This window comes from Prinia subflava, chromosome 13 (genome assembly GCF_021018805.1).
Source record: "Prinia subflava isolate CZ2003 ecotype Zambia chromosome 13, Cam_Psub_1.2, whole genome shotgun sequence".
Lineage (NCBI taxonomy): Eukaryota > Metazoa > Chordata > Aves > Passeriformes > Cisticolidae > Prinia > Prinia subflava.
In genome coordinates this window covers 20,237,288-20,256,228 of record NC_086259.1, presented here as the reverse complement: position 1 = coordinate 20,256,228, position 18,941 = coordinate 20,237,288, and the positions used below count along the sequence as shown (strand labels likewise).

Genomic DNA, 18,941 nt, shown 5'->3' with positions numbered 1-18,941 from the left:
ACAGATACACAGATCGGTGCCAATTAATACATAAGGGCTGTTCAGAGCTCGGAGGGGATGTGGCAGCTGGAGGCAGCTCCACACACAGATCCCGTGTGGAACGCCCAGGGAGGCTGCTCTGACTCCCAGCTGGGAGACCCAGGCCTGGATGTGACCAAGCTGTGCTGAACTGGGAGTACTGGTTATTTACAGACACACCCCAGAGCTGGAGTTGACACAATTTCTGTCCCTCTCTTCACACTGTGCTTCAAAGGCAACCAGGAAGGCTGGACAGAGCAGCTTTGGCTGCCCCTGCATCCCTGGCAGTGTCCAAGGCCAGGCTGGACAGGGCTTGGAGCAGCCTGGGACAGTGGAAGGTGTCCCTTCCATGGCAGGGGTGGCACTGGATGAGCTTTAAGGTCCCTTCCCACCCAAACCATTCCATGACTCTGTGAAAGGGTCTTTGCCTCCTGGTGCCAATACAAAGTGATGCCAGAAAGGAGAGCCAGGAGGTTCTGCCCTGCATGGGCAGCTCAGGCTGTCCCCTCTGTGCATGCCAGAGGTGACCTTGGGAAAGGTGGCTTCAGTCACAGCCCTTGGACTGGCAATATGCTCCTTTGGGAGTAAGCCAATATTCTGAGAGGACAGATATAACCTGATCCAGGCTTGGCCTTGCTGGGATGTGTTCCAGCCATGACATCACCCAGTAATGCCACGTCTGTTTACTACCGGGGAAAGGTGCAGGATTGGAGGCTGAAATCCCTGCTTTATCTCCTGAGCAGGTTAGGAGCAGGAAGCAGCATTAGCAGCCACAGCTTGTTCTTTTCAGGCCAAGTGAAGTCAGTTTCCATGGGAAACACAGCTCTGCTCTGCCTGAGAATTCACCTCTCGTGTTTCCATGCTCCCTGGAAGACACTCCTGCCCTCTGAGGCTCGGCAAGTTCCTCAGCCCCCCCAGCTTATCCCTGACTCATTTCCACACAGCACTTTGCCAGTGGGGTAAATGGATACCTGGGATCAGGTGGCCACTGCACCATCCACAAACTTCTCATCAGTGAATCAAAGGATTACATGCAGAGCTGAAGCTGCTGGAAGGTAAATTCAGAGTTTTTACAGGAGGAAACCCCCCCAGCAGCCAAGCCAGGACAAACCACCCAGCTCCAGGGGCCTGGAGTTTCCCAGCATCCCCCATCTCTGTCGTGCACCAGATGGGATTTTTTCGATTACTTCTTTGCAGATGACAAATCAAGGTCAAGGGATAGATGCTCCCCTTCAGCACAGCGTGGCCAAGAACCCAGGAAAACCTTAGGGTCAGCAACAAAGGATGCGCTTAAAAGACCACACGGTTTTCCCTCGAGCACAGTAAAACTCCTCACCAGGAAAGAGCTGCTCAGCCTTTTTCCACGAGCCAGTCCAAACCCATCACACCTATTCACTCCTGCAGGAGCAGCCTGGGATCACAGCGAGTTCTGTTCCATGGCACAGGACAGCGTGGCACCGCCACTGCTCCTCCCTGGGGCACAGAGCCTCCCCAGCCCCGGGGCGAGCCTGGGACACAGCACTGGCGTGCAAATCTACCTTTGGGTCACCTCCGTAGGCCTGGAAGTGTAAAACAGGCAGGTGACAGATGGCTGGAGGCAGGGGATCACGGAGACTTGGCCACCCCACAGCAGCCACCGCTCCGTCTGCTCCGGGGCTTAGAGACCTCCGGAAAAGCTAACGCGGGGAAGAGGGAGCAACACTCAGAGAGTGACAGGGCCAAGGGGCAGAGCAGGGGGAGGGAAATGGCTGCTTGTGACTCAGAGCAGATGACTCTGCGGGAGTGCACTCCCCAGAGAGCTGCTGGAGTGAGCGGCGCTCGGAGGGACCGGGGAATCCATCTGTGTGCGCGAGGTGGCTGAAGTCATCTCCAAACCCCGCAGACCAGAGGAGGTCACTAAGCTCCGAGTGAGCAACTGTCACTCCACACCCCTGAAATCCATAAGCAGCCTGGAAACCTAAAGCCTGTCATTAGGAATGATAAAAACAGTAATTAGAGCTGGGCTGTCATGAGTTCACACCTGGAACATCGATACGAGGCGTTTACCCAGCAGCAGGAGAGCACTTCCCCCAGAATCCATCCTCTGCTGATGCACCAGGCACAACCACGGACAACTCTTCACACAGGGGTAAGTAAATCCTGCAGGGAGTCTTGCAAACAGACTTTATCCACAACAGCAGCTCCCAGCTTTGAGGGATCCAAAAATGCTGCTGCTGTGGAGGCACAGGAGCTACATCAGCTCCTGGGCTTTGGGCTCTGCCTGTCTTGATCCCAGTTCTGGTGCTCCACTGGACTCAGCTGGGTGCCCAGTGGGCTGCACCAAGGAGAGAAACCTTCAAAACACAGAGATTTGGGGCAAACAAGCTGTGCCAAAGAGTTAGACCTTCAAAACAATGCACATTTGAATATGAGAGAGCTGTTCCATGAATTTAGCCTTAATTACATCTTGTAGTACTCTAAGCAGCCACCACACTGTAAAGCATGTGAAACCCCACACTTTATTTCTTTGTGGTATCACAGGTGGAACAGCTTAAGCTGGAGTGACCTTAATGACAACAACAGCAAAGAAATGCAAGGACGGCTTGAAAATAGCTTTATTTAGTAAAACTGAATCTGTACACAGCCAGGGAGGTTCCTGCTGCAGTACAGCTGTACTCCTCACTGCCTTCCCAAATGGCTGCTTGGTTTGCCAAACCCATTTCTCTTCAAAATGTTAATAGAAGACATTAATTAAAACATGAGCCAAGCTTAAAGTAAAGGTTTTCTTAATCACAGTTCTAAAGTTTTATTTTCTTGGCCTCTGTGATGCTGGCACCTGCCTGGTCACTCAGGGTTTACCCTGAGCCAGCAATAAATCACACCTTGTTTCATCTATTAAAAATAGATTCCCATCCCTCCATCCTGCAAGGAGCTGAATCAGCAGGGAACTGCACCCACAGTAGCACAGCCCAGGAATTTTTGACTTTAGGGTTGGCCTGATGCTTCCTTCCCTCACAGCACAGCTGCTGAAGGGGTGAGGTGAGTTTGGTCACGCACGGGTTGCCGGGGCAGTGAGGGGCTGACACAGGTGCCCTCTGCAGACTGAGCAAGGAGGCAGTGCCAGAGCAAGGAGTGGAGGGTCAGGGCTGTGTCCCCAAAGTCAGTGTCCTTTTAGCTCGCTGGGACAGACAGAAATAGGCCTGAAAGCACATTCCCCAAGCGGCCTAATTTCCCTGCCCTCACACAATGTTCTCTTTCCTCCTCAGTACCAGGGTATTTGTTTTATTTTAGGATTTAAGAGCTTACAACCTTTATTGAAGGATAAAGGTGCTCAACATTTGACTGTAATTTTTTTTTGTCTTAAGTATTGCAATTAAGGAGCAAAAGCCAGCCCAGGGTAACAAAACCAGGCAGGTTAAACATCCCCATCACACAAATCTCACAAGAAAACCAGCAGAACAGCCCCCAAGGAAATAATCCTCCCATTCCTGCTGTCAACTTCCCTTCTCTAAGTACTTGAAAGTTCCTCCCTGAACCAGGCTGTTGTGTTCAAATAAAAAAAGGTCAGGGTGACACAGAAAGGGTTTAACTTCCTCCCCAGCACTGGATCTCTGACCTGGATGACATTCAAGGTTGTCAAGGAAGCAGTTACAGACAACTATATTTAGGGAATGAAAACACGTATTTCCCCTCTCCTCTGCTCAGAGGCCAACACTCACCTGCAGAGTTTGCAGGGAGCTGTGACAAGAAGCTTAATGGAAAGGACGCCAAAAAAACCCCAACCCCTTTCTTTTCACCGGTTTAGTAGGTCTTACAGAGGAAGAAGATGGGTACAGATAAAAAGACTAAGCTTAAGTAGAACACAGGACCAGCTTAACAGGCTCAGAATAAACCTCTCTCCTGCTGTTATTTAACACCAGAGCCAGACACGCACACGCGCTCCTTCCTGCTGAGCCCAGCACAGGGATTTCTCTTCCTGGGGGCCTGTGGCACCCCCAGCACACGAGAATCATTCCTCAGGCTGCCAAGTGTGTGACCCTGAGTGGCCCTGCACATGCCAGAAGAGAAATCCCAGTTACAGCCCCGCTCCTGGCAGAGGGGGGTTAAAAACCAGGAATATTCCGGATGAGGTCATGGGCAGAGCTGCTGCCTCCAGGCTTCCCCATCCCCGGCAAGGAAAACAACAAGTGGGGACAAAGCTCTGCCACCCACACCAGGGCCCCAGGGCACCTGAGCTGGGACCTGCCCCATTCCTCCCTGGAATTTGGCTGCCTTGGTGACACAGAGGGGCTGGGGCAGTGGATGTACAGACACACAAGAGAAGAGTGGAATGGTTTGGGGTGGATGAACCTCAAAGTTCTTCTGTTCTCACACCCTGCCATGGGCAGGGACACCCTCCACTGTCCCAGGCTGCTCCCAGCCGTGTCCAGCCTGGCCTGGGACACTGCCAGGGATCCAGGGGCAGCCACAGCTGCTCTGGGCACCTGTGCCAGGGCCTGCCCACCCTGCCAGGGAACAATTCCTGCCCAGTCTCCACCTGTGACCAATGGACCCCAGCCTGTAATCAATCACCACCTTGTCAACCACACCAGAACAGGGCCACGTGCAGTCAGGTCGTTCCTTGAACATTCCAGAATGAAGGAATGACTGACATTATCCAGCAGGAATGACCTGTTTAGGAGACGCTTAAAATGTTTTTTTAGGAGGCACCTTGCACATAAAAACTGCACGTAAAGCATTTTGGTGTTGTGTGATCAGCACTTGAAAGGATCCGAGAAAACAGGCTCAAAACCTGGCCTGGTGAGCAGCGAGCAGCTGTCCCAGCCTGTCCCTGTGCTCTCCAGGGGGATCCCCCCGGGCTGGTGGAGCCGCCACTGCAGCACCCGCTGCCCGGAGCAGGGCACTGTGCCAGCCCTCCCTGTCCTTCCAGCGCCGGCCCTCGGAGCGCACGGCACACACGGCACCGGAGCTTTAATGAGGATGTGATTGAGAACCGAGCCCAGAGCAGGACCCGAGCGCTGCCCCGTGCGGCGCGGGGACACCGGGCGGACCCCCACGGGCACAGCTGCCCCAGCAGGCCCTGACGCGTCTCCCAAACCGGCACCTTGTCCCAACACCGATTTTCGGGTACGCCGGTGCCCCAAGTGCCAACACCGGCAGCACCGATCACCGCCCCGTGACCACTGCCAACCGGGGAGTGCCCGTTCCGGTGACCCCACAATGCCGGGGCAGCGCGGCGGGCCTGGGCCCGGGGCTTAGCTCAGCCCGCAGCTACTTGGGGGGCCTATCCCGGTCCCGATCCGAGTCCCTGTCCCGGAGCTCAGCTCGGCACGGCCCGCACGTGTTTGCGGGGCCGGTCCCGGTTCCGGTCCCGTTCCCGTTCCCGGTCCTGCTCGCGGGGGGTCCCCGGCCCCTCCCGCCCCTGCTGGCCCCGCCCCGGAAGCGCCCCCTGGCGCGCGCGGCCAATGAGCAGCGGCGCCGCCGGGACACGTCGCGCGCCGCCGCGTTCCCGTGAGCCCCCGCGCGCCCCCGGGTTGGGGGGGGGGGGGGGGGGGAAGCGTTGCGGCTCCGCCCCCCACCCCGGTCCGCCGCGTCCGCCAATGAGCGGCGCCGTCTCATCGGGCCAATGAGCGGCGCTGTCTCAGCGGCGCGCGGGGGATGGAGCGCGCGGCCCGGAGCCGCCACGGCGCGCGCCCCCCCGCGCTAGGGCCGGACCCCGGGACCCCCGGACCCCCCAAAACCGCCCCGAGAGCGCCCCGCAGCCCCCCCTCTATGCGGCGGGGCCGGCCGAGCCGCAGGCCTCGCTCCGCCGCGGGGCTGCCCTTGGCCTGCTGAGCGCCGAGCACCGGTAAGCGCCGGCGGGCGGCGGGCGGCGGGCGGGTGGCGCGGGGGGGTACCGCGGCGCTGGAGACGTGGGGCGGGGGGCAGAGGGGGTCCCGGAGAGGGGCTGCGCGGCCTGGGGGCGCACCGGGAGAGGCACCCGGAGCGGGGGGCACGGTGACGGGGAGGGGGATCGAGGGGGGGCACCGGTAGCGGCAGGAGGTGGCACCCGGTGCGCGGTGGGGGCGGCGCGGGGTCGGCTCGAGGGGAGGAAGCGCCGCAGCGCGGGTGGAAGAGGATGTTGGGGTTTTGGGGGGGCGGCGAAGAAGGTGAGGGGCTGCTTGGGGGCGCCCGGGGGTGCAGGGGGCGGGAAGGGGCTGCCGAGAGAGGGAGGATGGCTTGGGGGGATGGTTTGGAGGGGCCGCAGGGAGAGCCCGGGGGCTGCCCGGTGTTTTGGGGTGCGCAGGCTCGTGGGGAGCCGTGGGAGGAACTCGGAGCTCCGTGTCGAGACCGCAGCCCGGCCCCCCGCCCTCCAGACCCCGTTTTTTGGGGTGGGGATGTTTTTTTCGCAGGGGTGCGGGGAGCGGGGGGGGAAGTGCGTTTTGGGGTGAGCGCTGCGCTGGGAGGAACAATACCAAAAGTTGTCTGAAATGGTAATTTCCGTTTCCCATTTCATCATCCCCGGGTAGGCGTTAGCCCTGCGTGTGTGTGCGCAGGGCCGGGGCCGCACCGAGCCCAGCCGGCCCCAGCCCCGCGGCTTTTATTTATTTCCCAGTTTAATCTTTAAATCGCTCCGTGTTTCTGTCCTCCGAGGAGCCTTTGTGTGCCGGGGAGGGGCTGCTCGGCACCTTTGCCCCTTAGGAGAAAGGAAGAGAGGAGGGGAAAAAAAAAAAAAAAAAGCCTCCCAAGCCCAAACAGCTGCAGCCCAGGACGAGCCTCCCCCAACCCGGGGATGGATTCATGTTTAGAAAGGCAAATGACCTCGGAGGGAGCGGGGATGAGCCGGGCCCTCGGTGCCCTCTGCCCTTTCCCAGAGGGAGCAGCTGTCCGGGCTGTGCGGCTCGGAACGGGCCCTCCATTGAGGCACAGGGGCCGTGTGTTTACGGCTTGGCTTCTCCTCCAGGCTTGGGGATCTGTTTTGATATCCAGTTGCAGGAAAGGGTCCCTCCCCCCTCCTGGTTTTGTACACAAAGTGCTCTCTCACCACTGGGGACATGGCTCTATAGGCAGAGAGCGAATTCCAGGCAGCTCTTGAAGCACAATTCCCTCCTGAGATGGCTTCTGAAATGGGGTATACACACCATTTTTACCCTTTCTGTGGGCAAAGATTCTTAACTGGGAGCGTCTGTACTGCCTTGTAGTGGCTGTGTGCTTTCCTGAAATTTATATAAATTTAAGGAACTTGGAGTTCAGTGTATTCCTCCTTTCTTTGTTTTGTTCATAAAATGGAACATTTTTATATAATGACTCCAATTATTTCCTTTTTCTGTGGGGGAAAACCACTCCACAGAGTCATGGAGAGGGAAAAGCAGATTAACTCTCACATGTTTCCCAGCGGCATCGATACATTCTTTGTGTGTGCCCTACCAGGAGCTCAATATTTAACTTCATTAGCTTAAAAACGGGAAAAGTTGGCGATTTCACAGGCTGGATTTTCTGGCAGATTCCAGGTTGGAGCAGTGTGAGATGGCTGTGGAGGGGTTTGGAACGCGATGCGGAGCGAGCCCTGCGCCTCGGCGGGGGAAACTCTGGGCACGGCGTTTGCTCGCAGAGCTCCGTGACCTGTTTTCTGTCCGTGGGAAGCGCTCGGCAGGGCAGGCTCCGGCTCGGAGGGGTGGCCGTGCCTGTGTGGGCGAGCTCCGGGGCTCCGTGTGGGCCGGGCCGGGCTCGCAGTGTGCCTGCCCCGGGCTCTGCGGAGCTCAGCGCTTGGCACGCAGCAGCTCCGGGAGGACTCGCCGGGCCTGCGGGAGGTGTCCGACCTGCCGGGGCACATCCAGCCCGGAGCGGGGCTCCGCTGGGAACCCGGCCGGGCGAGCCGGGGCTTGTGGCACCCCGGGCTGTCTGAGTCAGTGCGAGGGCTCGGTTTGCCAAACTCGCAGCAAACACGCTGGGCTCGGAGCACGGCGAGCTCCCGGGCTTGGAGTCCTCCGTTCCCAAGGCTTTTTTGCCCCGTTCCTGCTGTGAATAGTGAGCGAGGAGCCCCGGCCATGTCGGCGCTGGCTGCTGCGACTGGCTGGAAACTGGAGATGTTGCGTTTCGTGTTCCACGCTTGGTTTTGCTGTTCAGTTCTGCTTCTGCTTTTAGGAATGAACTCTTGTCTGTGTCTCCATTTCATAAAAAAAAACATGGTTCAGAGTGAGCTGATTTTTTTTTTCCATGGGCAGCTTTTTGTTTTTATGATGTTGCAACAGCATTTTCTCAGACTTAAACCTGCAGCTTGTCCAGTTTGAGGGTTGGGTTTGGATGGGGGAGGAAATCTTAAGAAAAAGCCCCGGAGCAAAAACCCTTTGGCTTAATTTCTTCCTTCGTGTGTGGTAGGCAACCTGATAAGACTATTTTATTTTCCACTCGTGTTTTAATGCACTAAGTCCCCCCAAATGCTTGTGAACAAAGCCAAGCGTAGCGCGGCGTCGTGCCGCGTTCTTCCGCTGCTCAGCAGAGCAGACAAATGCATTTCTCTGGGGTCAGTGAGACTCGTCGTGTTAATCAATACTGTACCAGCAGTGTTCCCTTTCCAGGGAACCAGATGGGCTGCTTACAACTGGTGCTGATTATTTTAACTGTGTAATTGTAACATGGCTGTGTGATGACAGTGTTTCCTGCAGATACTTCAAAGGAAGGTTCCCGACGAGTGTGTCTTTGCAGCGTTTAATCTGTCCTCTTTGTCTTTATGTTGTGGCTTTTGGACATGTGTTTGAAGTACTAAGAGGGTTTTTTTCCCTTACCTCCAGCTTTTCTATACATTAAAAGGAGGCAGTGCTCTGGAATGATGAAGTGTCTCCAGTGTGGGAATAAACCCAGGGTTTTAGCGGCTCCCACAGTGGTGGGTTGGTTTCAGTGAGTTTTAGATCCAGGCAGTGACTAAGCCAAAAGCTGGGAAGAGATTTGAGTGGCTGTGAGGAAATGGCAATATTTTTTAAAAATAGTGCAAGTGGCTTTGTTTTGGGGAAAATATGTTGTGTGGTGACTTAAGTCTTAACTGGGACAGGCTAATTACTCGGTGAAGAAATCCTTCTCCGAGGGAAGGAAAGGCACAGGGCCGGAGCTGGTTAATTACATTTTGTAAAATTATGGAGTGACAGCTTTCTGAGGAGGTCTGCCCCTCTTCCTGCCCTGTACCTGAATTTCAGGCTCAGCAGTTGCCTTACAGATTGAAATTCCTCCTGGGTATTAAGATTTAATGGTGGTAGACCCAGAGCAAGTAGTGGCAGGTACTGCTGCTTTTCAGTACAGCAAAGCAAATAATACTGGAAAATATTTACATGGGGGTTGTTATTCTCCTCATATTTCCTTGCTGAGCTCTAGTAAAGGTGCTTGTGTGCTCCCTCCATCGCCGGGGAGAATTCCCTGTATTTCGGTTGTAAAAGGCTGCGGAGAGGAACTGGAGTCTCCATAGCAAAGATTCCAGTGTTTCGTGATCAGCTCACATATATTTTTACCCCATCTAATTTAAACCAGTCTGCACGACACTCACAGGAATGATTTGTATGCAGCTTTTAAATATTTTCCTCCTTCCTGCGTGAGGGATTAGCGGCACAGAGCTGCTTTTTCGGAGGGTTCTCAGCCAAGTGTTACGTAATTTGTGTGCCACCGATGCACGGCCATAAAAAATACTCCCATCAGTGTTAGGGGAAAGCTTGTGTAGGCAATTATTTGAAATCACAAGCGTCCTAAGCAGGTTTGTGCAGCCTTAAAATCTGGGCAAAACGCTGCCTTTGGAATCCTGCTGGGAAGGGGGGTGGGAAGCTGTCAGCTCCCGTGGTCTGGAGGCTGGTTCTGAGCACATTCTACTCCACTTTTTAAGCTTTCCTGTGTGAGAACTGGCGTTTTCTGGTGTATTTTCTCAGGCAACCGTTGGGTATTTAAAAATCTTAATTTCTCTGAGTCTGGGTGGTGGTGTTTCAGCTGAGGGTGCTTATGGGTGATGCCAATTTGTAATCTTTTAGGAGAGTATGGGGAAAAAAACGTAAAAAAGAAGCTTAAATGCTAATAACAGTGAAAAATCTGCTCGGCGTGGAGCACATGTGAAGAAAGCGGGTGCACGTCGGGCTGTGGAGTCTCTGTCAGCTGAGCTGGGGGCTTTTAAAAATCTGCTCTAATTTTTATGCTGCATGTGGAATGGCTAATCCCATAAAAGCCTCGCACCTTTTGACAGATGAAACGCTGCTGTTCTTCACTTATTTGAGCAAAATATTTTTATAGATGGTATTAGCTCTGTGGCTCCAAGGGTAATGCAGTCCTTACACGAGGAAGATCTTGCTTTGATCTGACAGCTTTCAAGATCCATTTCCAATCTTGGAGTTCCATTAAGTCTGTTTGTAATGGTGCCCTCAGACTTTTTTCCTGTTTATGTGACTCTTTGGGGTGTTAACGTTGCTCTGTATTTGAGTTCTCTTTAATAAACTGAAGGCATAATTGGGGTCATGAAAGGAAATAATCATGTTAGAAGGTGCAGTTAATTATATCAGGTATTTTGGGCTCCAGAATTCTTTGTCTTGATTCTAATGTTTTCTTCAAGTTGTAGGATGTAGTGAAATTATGAAATCATCAAACTAGGATAGTGGGGCAGGGTGATGTCTAATGGTTAATTTTGGGAGTGTGAAATGAGTGTGGCTGCAGGCTTGATGTCCGCGAGGGCTGTGCAGGGTAGGAGGGGTGGTTTTTCTGGTGAGCAGCCTCTTCACTCTTCTGTGGGGAACAGGAGTTCTTCTGTGTCCATCCAACGGGATCTACATGGTCCTGGGTCTGTCCAACATGATTTAAATGATCTTGTGTCCATCCTACAGGGTCATGTGTGCATCCAATGGGACCTTTGTGGTCCTGTCTCCATCCAACATGATCGGTTTGGTTCTGTGTCTGTCCAGTGGGGTCTTCATGGTCCTCTGTCCATCCAACATGGTCTGTTTGATCCTGTGTCCAGCCAGCACGGTCGTGGTGGTTGTGTGTACGTCCAGTGGGGTCTCTGTGGTCATGTGTCTGTCCAGCACAATCCATGAGGTCCCCTGTCCTGGAGGATGGCAGGGGAGCCCCATGCAGGGCTGGGGTGGGTGCCGTGGCAGGAGCAGCCTCCCCGCTCCCTCTGCTCCTCCTCCCTTGGGGCCCCGCCGGCGTCTCGCCAGACCTCACGTCTGAGAAACCATCCTGGCTTTTCCTGCCCCTCTCAGTGTGGGCTGGGAAAGCCTGAGCTCCCAGAGAGGACGTCTGAAGCTCGGTGCCCTCGGGATCGTTCCCGTGTTCCGGAGTTCCGCCACGGGGGTAAGGGCACAGCTCGTGGCTGTGTGGGTGCTGTGAGCAGAGGCTGGAACTGCAGCCTGGGAAGGGGCTGGGGGCTCTTCCCCACGATCACCCCACGGAGAGCGGGTGGCAGCGCCAGGCAGGGAATTGGAGTCAGAAGAAAGTGATGTTTTTTTCTAGGTCAGGGTTGAAGGCACTGTCAGGGTGGTGATGTGCAGCATATATTACTGTCTGCATTGTCCCTGCCATATGGATGTGTGCACGCTGCCCTTGGCATTCAGGCATTGAATTATTTATCCTCTCCAAATCTGGAGGCAGCCTTTCTTCCCCTGTCTCGAAGAAAACCAAACTTATCTGATGAGTGTTTTTAAAATAAACCTTCTGCTGTGAATTACTGCAGTGGCAGGAGCAGGGTATTGATTGTATGTTGCGTTTGGATTCGGAAACCAAAGGTTACAACACTGGATATCTAGTGGAAACACTGAAATATTTATTTGGCTGTTAGGTGCAAGTGTGTCTGTGCTGCTGCTGGGTTTGTATGTGGCTGAAATGCCATGTAATGAAATTTCTGGACTTGGAGAATGGAAAGGGTAGAAAACTTTGTAGTATGTATGAAAGCAGCTTTGTCTCAGCTGTGTGTGAGGGGATGGATGTTTGTCCACGGAGAAGGCATCTCCTTTCCTCTTGTGCTGTGTTGGATTTGCTGTGAGAGGAATGTTAAGGTGGTCCTTGTTTGGGTGATGTGCTTCAGGCCCTCACTGAGGATGTGGGTGTTTGCAGGGTGTCACAGTGGGGTGGTTCCAGGCTGGAGGGAGCTGGCTCTGTAATTATTTTTGAGAGGCTGACAGCTTTGCAGGATAGAAACAGTCTCAAATAATTTACCTTTAGAGCAGCATAAAGCTGCTAAAACTGTGTCACAGGCATGGGGAAGAAGCAGAGTCAAGAAGGGAGATGTTACCCTCTAAAAAATTCACCAGGATCCAAAGGCAGCGTGTCCCTGAAGGCTCAGCAGCCAGAGGCTGGAGTGCTGGGCTTGGAAATACGGTACTGCCCTCAATATCGGGATCTGAAATGAAAGGATGTGTAATTAGGAACTCTAAAAAAAAAAAAAAAAAAAAGGCATTAAATAGCTTTAGAGGTGAATGGAAGCTTCATTATTAAGCACCAACTGCTTAGCTGCAGTTCATGGTGCCTCTTCCTTTCAAATCATGCACACATGAAAGTGCTCCCCGCCCCCAGCCGGGGCCTTATCGGCTTATCTGGGCAGGAGTTCAGAGCCATAAAAACTGTATCCTGCTTACACCTTCCAGCCGATCCTGTGACCTGTACTGTGTAAACAAGTTGTACCAGGAGCTCCAAATGACTGGTGAGTGGCTGGGTTTCTGCAGGCTGGTTAGGGCCAGGAGGAGCCAAGATAAAGTTCCAAGAAGTTCCCCTTTGGGAATGGCCTCCTGATAGCTGGGACGGGGAGGAGGTGGCAGGGCTGAGATCCTGCTGACTGTGGCAGTGACTGTATCCCATGGAAAGCACTTTGGGATAGACTTTACACTCCGGGGCTGGTGTTTTCCACGTTCTGCAGGAGGATGGCTGTGGCAGATTGTGAAATGTCAGCGTTGTGGTAACAACACCGACCGGCGCTCCGCGGTTGCGTCAGGCCTTGGATGTGCTGGAGATGTAAGCCTGTCTATAAATATATCCATATATCTTTGGCTGGATGAGATTAGCCGTGGCGGTGCTGGGAAGGGATGTAGGTAATGCAGGGAAGGGCTGTGTGGGGGGACACAAACATCCTGCTCCTGGCTGTGCTCTGGGGGTTTAAATACCACCGGGCGCTCCGGTTACGGCGCTGGGCTGCTGCCCACCCTGAGCTGTGTCCGTGGTTTCATCTTGCAGCTCGGCACAGGCAGATCCATTTATCCAAGCTGGACAGTAACGAGCAAGTTCGGGGATTTAGTGTGTGAAACTTCACCTTTCTCAGCAGCCCAAGGGTCGAGTGCACGGGTTTGAAGATGAAAACCTGTTCTCCTGGAATGCTGACCTTTTTTATTCATGTGGTTTCTCGTCCCCACGTATGGGGGAATATGCTGGGTTTGGGAATTGGGCTGGCTGGTGGCTGCTCTGGTTTTCCTCCTCGCCATGGCCTGTCCTGGCACGCGCCAGGGTCCTGCGTGGTGGCGCTCCTGGCTCTGGGCTCTCTGTTCCTCATTTTCCCAGCAGCCTGGAAGGTTTCTGGCTCTCCCAGGAGATCAGAGGTGCCCTGTGTTACTCAGCTGCTCCACGGTGAATTCAGTTCCCTTCCCCTGTGATGAACACTGGCACTGGGGTGTTAAACTGGTTTTGTGGTGAGAAACGAATTCCTCTGAGTTAGTCCGGGGGGAAGGGATCAGACAAGAAGTCAACTTCGTGGCTTTTCCTGGTGTGCTGAGTAGAGCTCTTTGGTTGGGGACCTGGAGGCTGTAGTCTTAAATGCTGCATTTAATTTCCTCCTGCAGTGTGTTCTGTCTGCGAGCTTCCCCTGCTTCACCCACCAGGATGTTTCTTCTCCCTCCTGTCCGTCCCTCCCCTTTCCCAGAAGTCTCATCTGATGAAGGTTCAGCTCTTGCCTTGGTCCTCCTCATCCAACATTCTTGTCTCTAATTTTAGCCTGTCTGCCTTTTGAGGTCCCCTCCCGTCTGTTCCTCCCTTTCTCCTTCTCTCTGAGTTGTTCCTGCATCTTCCTCTCCCTCTGGAGAGCTGGACCTTTTTTTTGTGGTGGGAGGAAAGTGCTTGGGAGGGGAGTGAAGCTGTGGGTGTGTTGAGGTGAAGGCTCCTGGGGCATGAGGAGTGCTGGCAGGGATCTTTGGGGTGCTGTGCCATGTGCTCACAGGGAGCAGCTCCTTCCCTCCTCTGCATCTCCCTTACTGTCCTTGCTTGGATTTGCTCTTGGAATCTCTTCTGTGGATTTATCCTGTATTTGTACAGTGGGGCTCTCCACTACAAGGTTACCAGTAGTGGTAGTGCTGCCCTGCAGCCTGGTGTCCCTGAATCTCCTGCCTTTTCCCTGCAGGAAAGCTGCAGGCAGCCTGGTTTTCCCTGAAATCTCCATGTTAGCACGCCTTTGCTTACATTTACAGAGAAGATGACTTTCTAGCAGGGAGGCATCTGCCACAGTCAGTCAGGTCTCCTCAAAGTGATGTGGAGCCCATCAGGGAGAGCAGGGAACCTGGCCCTGGAGCCTGGGCATCCAGGAATGCTGCTCGTCCTGGTGGGATCCACCTGCTCAGAGCCCTGGGAGCACGGTGTGTGCAGCATAATCTGATTTGTGCCTGGAATATAAATCCTGGCTGTTGCAGACATGCAGCCTGGGGTTTTACAAGTTCTTTTGTGAAAACAGCATTCAGCCCCTCCACTGCTACAGCAAGGAGCTTCCCTGGAAACCCAGTCCCAGCAATTAGTGAGGTTTGCAGAGAATCCTAGCAACTGCTGCTGGGGTTCCATTGCCAGGGGTTTGGTTTTGTTTTTTAGGCTGTTATAGTTGTGTTCTGTGCGTTGTATGGAGATACATAAACTAAAGCACAAGAAGTTCCACCTCAACATGAGGAGGAGCTTCCCATGGAGGGTGGCAGAGCCCTGGAGCAGCTGCCCAGGGAGGGTGTGGGATCCCCCGCTCTGCAGACATTCCAAACCCACCTGGCCGTGTTCCTGTGTCACCTGCTCCAGGTGACGGTGCCTTGGCAGGAGGTGGGGCTGGATGATCTCCAGAACTCCCTTCCAGCCCTCCTCTTCCTGTGGAGGGAAAGGTGGAGGGGCCGTGGAGCAGTGCTGAGCTGAAGCGAGGATGGGAGCGCTGCAGGAAGCTGATCCTCGGGGAAAGTGGAGCATGGCTGGAATATATTGGCTGGTGTGTGACTTTGGTGTTTGTGGGTAACCTGAGCTCACCTGTCAGGAGTTTTGTTACCCAGATACTCTCTGACCTGCCTTGCTTTTGCTCTGGGTGATCGGGGAGCGATGCTCTCCACGAGGGTGGTTATGTAAAACCTTAATGCGCTGCGTTCCTCCAGCTCGGCTTTACAACGTGCGCGGGGCTCCGAGTGGAACTTCAAAGGAGGGAGTTTGCTTTATGGTTGAACCTATGAGCAGTTTTATGTGCAGGGTGGAGTGAACTCGTGGAGAAGATTGCAGTTTTCCCACTGTCATAAAAAGTTACGATCCCCATGATCCGAGCATTGTTCCGTAGGCGGAGGCAGGAGGCAGATGCAGAGGTCAGTGGGAGCGCGCACGGAGCGAGCTCAGATGTGCCAGCGCAGTGAATGCCCTGCTCTGTGTTCCCAGCTCTCCCAAACGCCTTCAAAAAGTGCCTTGTGCTCTTTCTGGGGCTTCCTAAGAAACCTGCACCTGTGTTACTCGCAGAACAGGCAGAGCATTTCCATGGGAAAGGAACTTGGCAGGGCGGCCGTGGCAGGCGGCTGAGGGGGGGCTGTTTTCCAGGGCAGTATTTTAGACCCTTCTGAAAACGTGGCGTTTCAGTGGCACAGACTGAGTCAGTTTATAACCTCCTTCCTTTCTCTGGGCTTTTCTTTGGGGTACGAGCCAAGGGAGTTAAAAAAATAACACAGTGGCTGCATCTTGAGGAGCCTCATTCCAATTAACTTCCCTCATGCTCCAGAAGATGTATTCCCTAAACTGAGATACATTCCCTAAAAAAGGACTATTCAGGCTAAGTGGTGATGGTGGGAGAGTATGATCAGCTTTTACAGCCTTAATTGTGGGCTTTTCTAAAAGTATTTCAGCAGCCTGTGCTGTCTTTAAACCCTGGTGGGGTATAAGATTCTCCCAGCTGTGGAGTCACCACCCCAAATTCTGAGGTATGAAACACCTTCCAGTTCTTAGTAAGTTATAACTGATTAAAATAAGTCACTATTTCCAGTTTCAGTCAGATCTGTCTAAATATAAACTTAACCTCTCATTTAAACCATTTTCTGCTGGGATGGGGAGGCATAAATGTGGTCTTTGTTTGCAGCCAGGAAAATTAAAGGTTCACAAACATTCAGAAATGTGCTCTTTAGATCGTCTGAAAACCTGTTCCTTAAAGAGTGTTTCTGCTTGGAAATGGGCAAATACTTTGGGTATTCTTCAGGTTAAAGAATTTTATTCTGATGAATAGACTAAAACTTGTTGGGGGCAAAAAAATACTCTGATCCTTCTCTTTGGGTGATCCATTAGCTGCTCCAGCTGCCTTTTATTTATTTTTGTAGACACATGTGTGAATGTAAACATTTTATCTGAAATGGCCTTGCAAATGTTCCCGCATTAACATATATTGTCATGGAGAATAATTTTCATTTAACTGTAATTTGCTTTATATTTTCCTGCCTGGTTGCCATGGAAACTTAGACGGATGTGGAAGGGACTCCTCACAGGAGCCAGGTTATGGATTGCCTCTCTAATGGACCTCTGTTAATCACACTGCAGCCTGCACTGGAGGAACCAGGGCTCTTTGCAGGAGACACTTTATTTAGATAAACTGTGAGATGCCTGTGGTACCGCCGCTTAATATTCAGAGTTACCACGGGTGTTTTTCCCTTCTCCAGAAGTTTTTTGTCATAAGAACTATGTATTATGATCCTGGAATTGAGATATATTTATTTAAATTTAATGTCTGTTAGACTTGATTTTCAATTTTCATTTCATTTGCCGTAATAGCTTAACTGGCAATGTTCTTTCCTGGGTTCAGTTTGCAACAGAGCAGTGACACATTTGTTATCCTTATCCCTGCACAAGAAGTTGACTTGCTTTTCATAATAATGTGTCTGTGCTTTTGTGTTTCCGTTTGGCTGCCAGCAGGTAGAAAGGGGACAAAGATGGATTTTATTAAATTTATTACCTGTGGATTTTGGGTGGGTTTTGCACCTCTTGTTTTTGGCTGCCTTGTCCGTGTCTGTCTCACACCATGGCTGCTGTTCTGAGCTGAGCCTGCACGCCTTGTCCAGAGAAGGGAGCTGGGGCAGGTCTGGAGCACCAGGAGGGACTGAGGGAGCTTGAGGGGCTCACCCTGGAGAAAAGGAGGCTTGGGGGGGACCTTCTTGCTCTGGGGGTGTTAAAAAACACGTAGATGTGACACTTGGTTTAGTGGTGGCGTTGCTGGGCTTGATGATCTCAGACGCTTTTCCAAATTAAACCACTCTGTGATCTCCAGGGTTGTCAGTGCGCACATTCCTGATGCTTTAGGGTGCTGATCTCTGCCTTTGTCCATGGCTTGGTGGATCCTTGGAAGGAGCTGTCTTCTAAGTACTGAGATAAAAATCGTGGTGACATGGGCTCAAACTGAACTCCCCAATTAACAAATGATTCATTTTTGGTTAATGGGGATGAGCTCAAGGAGAGAAAATCAACCACCCAGGATTCTTTGCTCTGGGTACTTTGATGGCAGAAACCTCAAGTTGTAGCTTAGAGACACAAATTTCATTTATGTCCTGAATCAGACCCCTCAGAGTGAATTTTTGGGTGGGTTTTAAAGGGAAGTTGGTTTGGCCCTTGCTTTGCTGCTGGTTGTGGTCAGACGCCCATGGGCAGTTACGTAAGGCCGGATTACTCCAGCACGTGGATGCTTCCCCATGCATATGGTCTCACAGTTATTTCTTGGTACTTTACAGGAGGAATTGGGTAACATTTTGTTCTGTAATGCAGGATGAAGAAACCCAGCATGTTTTTCTGTAATGGCGTATAAACAAGTAGTGTAACATCCTATTTCAGGCGTTTGGAGGAGGAAGGGCTCAGGAGGGGAGGCAGGGCTGGAGCAAAGCTTTATTTTCCTGGAGCTACACACCAGATTTTAGTAGCTCTGCCTTTGGTAGATGCTGTGAGTGTTACAAACGAGCTGGTTTTTGAGGTGTGTAAGCTCAGTTTAGTGTGTGCTGTGCATGTGGAGGAGCCTTGGTTGTGGAGGTTACCTCTGGTCCCCTCTGCATTTCTGTATCTTTCACTGTGATTCACAATCTAATTTTATTTGAAGTCTGAGAAATGGCTTGTCTCTACTCAGGACTTTTGGGTCTTGTGTAGGCTTTTTGCATTTTTCCTTTATTTTTAAATTTTTCCTCTCCTTTTCTGCCTGTTGTCCCATGAATACTCAGAGTTGAGCATTTGTGTTCCCCAGTGGCACATTTGGGATTCCCAAATGCCCCTCTGCAGGTGGGAGGTGAGACCATCTGCATCCAGGCAGTGCCATCTCTGAGCTCTTGGATGGGACAGCCAGAATACCTGGTGATTTATGAAACAATAACCTCTCTAATTATTGATTACTCTCTAATTCATAGTTTTGCTTGCATTTTAATCCATTCTTTGGACTCCCAGGTCTGAGGCAGTGATCCTTTCACACCTGCCAGGTGTTTTTTCCCAAAGGTGTGTCCCTGAAGGGTTGGTGATGAATGGCACTGCTGTAGGTAGAAGCTAATGTGACTAAGTCACCTTTTGTGGCCTGGGAATGGACTCCTGCGCTGATAATTGGGTTAAACATTGGCTCATGGTAGCCAGGAGAGCAGAGAGGCTTTGGTGGCCATTGAGGTGTTTGGCTGCCTTGGAAGCTTCACTTTGAGGATATTCTTCATAAGGAATAGGAGTGCCAGGAAAACAGGAATGGCTTCACTCTGCCAGAGGGCTGGGTTAGATGGGATATCAGGGAGAAATCCTTCCCT

At 52.4% G+C, this 18,941-nt stretch overlaps 1 protein-coding gene across 2 annotated transcripts in view; it reads left to right on the top strand.

The window, feature by feature from the left end:
• Positions 1-5,644: 5,644 nt before the first annotated feature.
• ANKRD11 (ankyrin repeat domain containing 11) overlaps positions 5,645-18,941 on the top strand; it is a 129,643-nt gene continuing 116,346 nt past the window's right edge. The window contains exon 1 of one of the 2 annotated variants that reach the window (XM_063410772.1): positions 5,645-5,845. The gene's annotated coding sequence lies outside the window, so the exon portion shown is untranslated. Of the gene's footprint in view, positions 5,846-12,686; positions 12,946-18,941 lie in introns of those variants that run through there. The other variant, XM_063410773.1, reaches the window with a different exon arrangement.